The following is a 6004-nucleotide window of genomic DNA, read 5'->3' on the forward strand; positions in this document are numbered from 1 at the left end:
TGGTCTGGACTGAAAATTCACTGCTTGCCCATGAGGGCTATTTCAACTTGCAGCGCATTGCAGCATACTGTAGCCCTTCTGGTGGACCTCTACAGAGGAAAATGAGGGGAAATGGTCAGAGGGTACGATACACTGTGGTTGAAAAATAATAAAGAAATGGTAATAAAAATCACAGCTACTCTACCTCAAAGGAGAACTAAGACAAAGCCAGTTTACCTCTGTATTTTCGTGATAATTCAGCTATAAAAGTTTTTTTCCCCCAGTAACTATGAATCATTTCAGTTCTCTAAAACCGCACTTTATATGTTGCCTTGTTACTAGCTTTAAAGGTATTGAATATGATTTCCGTTACCACTGTAATGACAGGTTCAGAAACTATATGAACGAAATCTCAATCAGTAGCATTAATATAGTGGATCACGCCCTCACGAAAACCATGGACAGAAGCGCGCTTCACAGGGTGTTTTTTCCCTGAGCTAGCTCGGTTTCAATCACATCTCCTGAGAAGCCCTGGCGAGCTAGTTTTATACGGTATAGTCAAATCTGATGTGCACCGTGTAGGGAAGGACCTTCTCTTATATCGTTGAACCATTAAAAACATGAAGATGATAAAACTGCCTTTGTAAACTATCATTTTACTCATCAAAAAACACTTTTTTATGTGAAAACGTGTCACAGAAAGGAATATTGTTTACCTTTCATAGGCATCAATGAGAATGAAAAATATATTTTCGACTTTCCCTTTTAAAATATGTCACTGTATCAATGTATATTATGAAATACATAGTGCCTGTCATACTGACTCGGTTCTCATAGAGAAATCATTAGGAATCAAGCTTTTACCTAGTCAATAACAGGGTGACAACCCTACACCCCCCCCCCCCTTTTTTGAAGGAATTGACCATCCTTGCTTGCTAAATACACCGTTGAGGGCGCATCACCATATGGTTGAGGTTAGAGCGAACGAGAGGCCTGGGCTAGGCTGTGAGAGAGTTTTATTGCTATTGAAACCCGGAATTGAATGAAATACGGTACAAACAAAACCAAGTGCATGTACAAGCACGCACAGAAATACTTTATTTCTTTGCCCGTTTGTACAAGTGATCTCTTTGGCGTACTGAGTCTGCAGAACGCCTCGCACCCTTTTTAAAGCGTATCGCAAATTTTTATGCTCAGATTTGTGGAGGGTGCAGAAGATGTAGTTCTTTCATTTTCTTAGAGTCTGGCATACAAGTGCTCCAAGTACTGTTGGTCACTGAGTGATAAATTTGCGAAACAAACTTATACCTACAAGGCTTAGCCTTAGGAAGTCTTAATCATTGAATGTGAACAGAGTTTCTCTGTGTAATGTTGATAGTAAAGTAATTCTGACAGAGAACACTCCTGGTAACCTTCAGTGTTTAAGTAATATTTTACCGTAAATTTAAAGAAATATTCAAAAATACAAATCAAGGTCATTTTCATCAAAATGATGACAATGGATCAACGATATACTTTCAGAGTATTCAAATTACACATGTCAGTCAACGTCTCTTGTCATTCTCGTTGCAAACATGAAAAGTGTCAAGTCTATGACATCAAGTTTTGTGCTTTCTACATGCCCTGAAAATAATAATCCACAAAAATTCACATTACAGTGTTGTGGCTTTCTTCTTTATTCATTTCATTATCATTTAATTTATCGTGATTTTCACTGTCATTATTTTCTCCTTCTTCTTCCTCCTCCCCTCTTTCCCCCCCCCCCTCCTCAGTATGATCTTATTTTCACCTTGCTGGGTCATCTACCAGCTTTTTCACAAAGACTGGTTTTAGGTAAGGTATGTCAGCTTTTTGTATTACCGCTACACTTTCAATGTCAATGTCACATTCTTGGTTTACAATGGCTAATGTGAAGAGAAGCAATGTTCCAAAGTACACGGGCACAATTGCTATGATGTCTATTGGTTTTCCGTTCATTAGCTTTTCGCCTGTTTTTGGACAAACTGAAAGTTTCAGTAATAGACATCAATTATCTAGAGCCAGGGAACACCACAACATGAACTGCAAAGGTCTGATGAGGACCGATAAAGTTCGTGTGATAAGGGCCCACATTGCTCAATCATATTTGGAGGACTACTTGGCGTCAAACTCAAGTAAGTTAATGCATGGGTGTTTGTACCCATCAAGCCAAAAAGTAAAAAAATGATCAATTATCTTTAAAAACCACCAGATTTGATTGATATTTGGCCTAATTATTGAAATTATTAAATTCTTTAAAAAAATGTCTGCGTAAATCTTGCCGAGTTGAGTCACGTGACCAAATCTGATATTTTCCCGCCAAAATTTACGTCTTTATTAATTTTAATATTCCAACCGTAACCCGTTAAATTTTCTTGATTTTCTGTGCACTTTTGGAAACAACATCTATCATATTCTATCAAAAATACATGGCACTCATGAAACTCTATCTATACTTCTTTCTGACATTCAAAACATACATGTAAAACGTCAAAAATATTGTATTTGTTGATTTTTTTGAAGAAATGTTATTCAAAATTCAATAATTTTGCATCTGCCAGTAGTTTTAACACAAGTTTCTATCCCATTACATTAATTGGTAATAATATTTTTAATATTTTGATGTTTAGTGGTTGGAATATTCAGTTATTTGCAATATAAAATTTTGGCGGGAAAATAACAGATTTTGGTCACGTGACCGGACTTAGGTAATATATTATGATAAATTTCAACTTAATCAAATGCGAAAGATATTTTTGGCAATTTTCACAATTTTCTGACCAGGTCTGATTAAAAAGTATGTTCAAACTGATTTTACATGTAAGTAAGCCTATGCCCATGCATTAACATACCTGAGAATGAAAAAAACGAGTGTGAAGGGTGATGAAGGAGATGCAGTTGCTGAAATTACTGATTAAGAATCAAACATCTGAGACCAATGAAACTGTTCAAAGTTACTCCGATGAAGATTATCAAGATTATCAACCCTAAGTTGTAAGTAACATGGTCAGGCCGCTGATACGGCAACAACATACAGAAGTAGACTGTTTTCGGTGAAAGAATTATAAAACACCGATAATCACTCTTTACAACTTCTTTCAGTTCTTTTCATCTGTGAAAGGGACAGTAGCTATATAACTTTTGATAATTTGTTTTGGTTTTTATGCTCTGTGTATTCACGTACATTTCTTGTTTCACTCCCAAAAGCCTGAGCATTTTGAAATGCCCAGTTTTCAGCTTGTGAATACATAATGCATTGTTAGTTTACATTTGAATTTTAGTTCGGACCAAAAGTCATTTGTCAACAATAACAGTGTCCATTTTACATATACACGCTGTGTTGATAAGCTAAATACTGGACATTTGCCGCATGTTAGAGAGCTGAAGGAGAAACTGAATTAAATACTCAGAGAAATACACTGAAAACCGCTACTGTGTCCCTTTGATTATCAATGCTGACAACAAGGTAGAATGTTAAAAGAGCACAAACATAACACAGAGTGAAAATCCTCGATCCATTTGATCAAATAAGTCATTTGTTTTTAAGCATCATATTTTCATTCAGCTGGTCATTCTATGTACGGCATACGTACCAGTAATTGATCGATGACAACAGCTTCCTGAGCAGTTGTAGTAAACAACAATGGAATCATATTGGCAACTACTTGATATTTCATTTGAATGTTCTATAATCTAACAGTCTGAATTTGAATGGTGAATTAGCATTGTGTGACTGGCCAGCATCATCCCCAATCAAACGCCCCCCCCGGTAATTTACGTCCAGTCCCTAATGTAACTTGCACAGTTTAACCGTCGAAATGAGTTCAAGATGTATACTTTACCACCAACTTCACCAGACCTGAAAAATTTTCCAATATAATCAAGTTCTTGCGAAAGATATACAGAGTCTTCTTCGATGAAGATGAGAAGAAGTTAATCTAAGTTCTTTATCTATTACGTAGGTGTATCAGCTTTTGAATTTGAATAAGCTAGGCCTACAACTTATTCGTTCACTGAATCATCAGACTCTGTCGAACTATCGTAATCAACTACATCTTCTGATAACACTTGATATGAGTTGAATCTTATTATCTCTCCGAAGTCTCCGTGTCTCATCATGTCTTTGACAAATCTTCTTCTTTGATGCGGTGGTTTAAGCGGCCTCATTTCTGTCTGTTCATATTGTCGTTGTTAATCTGAGATGCAATTTATTTTGTTACCTCATCATATGAATGAGTTCAAGACGCATCTTTTTCCTTATAAAATCATCCGCTTTGTTCATCGTCTTTTAAGGAAAATACAATGTATGTATTAACCCTTTCAGCGCTGTAATTTTTCCCACCAAAATTTTAGTGCAACATTTTACCAATTTTATGAATTTTTCTGTGATTTTTTTTGAATATTTTAGACAAAAAGAGTATCATATTTCATTGGCTAAAGTTTTTTATCAAAATTTTGTAAAAACCCTGAAAAAATTCACTTCGCTATATTTTATGAAGGTGACAAAAATTGACTCTGGCGCTCAAAGGGTTAATCCGTGAAGAAAGTTGGGATTTTAGTTGCATGACATAGGATCGGAGGGTAACTTTACATGTAATGCCATCAAGAGTAGCTGAACTGTGTATTTTACAAAGGAAGTGATACGGTCTATAATGTTTGATGTTGCATTATATATAGTCATTTTCAATTCCTGCAATTGCTAATCTCTTGATATTGGCAGTGTGTTGGCCTACATGGGTGTACAGTCTCACAACGGAGGTGCGCCCTCTGGCCACCCTCGTCATTTTCTATCCGTTTGTTGTTGTTGTTGTTGGGTTTTTTGGCTTGGTAAATTATTGATTTACTTTGAACGGTAAGCCTTACTGATTTTTGACATGTTTTGATGTCATAATGCCAAGGTTTATCATTTTTGTCAACTGAACAATCTTATGTGTGGCCTACACTTTACGTTGCTCACCTATACGTGCACACGACGAACTTGACAATTTTCGTTCGCTTTTATATTTACACCTTGGACAAAATGTTTTTACAACCAAGGAATTGCCTTCCCATAGACAATACAAGCATACGGATGTAAACCCGGGGGTGCGAACCCCCGAAATAGTCTTTAATGTTACCGGCTTTTTTTATTTGCAAAATAATGAATAACAATAACATAATTAACGTTGAATCGACTATTTCAAAGACTCCAATTGTGCTTTCTTTAGGATCCGCTTTGTTCATCGTCTTTTAAGGAAAATACAATATGTATTAACCCTTTCAGCGCTGTCATTTTTCCCACAACATTTTACCAATTTTATGAATTTTTCTGTGATTTTTTTTGAATATTTTAGACAAAAAGAGTATCATATTTCATTGGCTAAAGTTTTTTTATCAAAATTTGTAAAAACCCGAAAAAATTCACTTCGCTATATTTTATGAAGGTGACAAAAATTGACTCTGGCGCTCAAAGGGTTAATCCGTGAAGAAAGTTGGGATTTCAGTTGCATGACATATGATCGGAGGGTAACTTTACATGTAATGCCATCAAGAGTAGCTGAACTGTGTATTTACGAAGGAAGTGATACGGTCTATAATGTTTGATGTTGCATTATATATAGTCATTTTCAATTCCTGCAATTGCTAATCTCTTGATATTGGCAGTGTGTTGGCCTACATGGGTGTACAGTCTCACAACGGAGGTGCGCCCTCTGGCCACCCTCGTCATTTTCTATCCGTTGTTGTCGTTGTTGTTGGGTTTTTTGGCTTGGTAAATTCATGATTTACTTTGAACGGTAAGCCTTACTGATTTTTGACATGTTTTGATGTCATAATGCCAAGGTTTATCATTTTTGTCAACTGAACAATCTTATGTGTGGCCTACACTTTACGTTGCTCACCTATACGTGCACACGACGAACTTGACAATTTTCGTTCGCTTTTATATTTACACCTTGGACAAAATGTTTTTACAACCAAGGAATTGCCTTCCCATAGACAATACAAGCATACGGATGTAAACCCGGGG

General features: G+C 36.2%; 1 protein-coding gene across 2 annotated transcripts in view; it reads left to right on the forward strand.

The window, feature by feature from the left end:
- The window catches only part of LOC139133082 (thymidylate synthase-like), a 396310-nt gene that overhangs the window by 161431 nt on the left and 228875 nt on the right, over positions 1–6004 (forward strand). The gene's annotated exons all lie outside the window — the stretch shown is intronic.

This window comes from Ptychodera flava, chromosome 1 (assembly GCF_041260155.1).
Source record: "Ptychodera flava strain L36383 chromosome 1, AS_Pfla_20210202, whole genome shotgun sequence".
Taxonomy (NCBI): domain Eukaryota; kingdom Metazoa; phylum Hemichordata; class Enteropneusta; family Ptychoderidae; genus Ptychodera; species Ptychodera flava.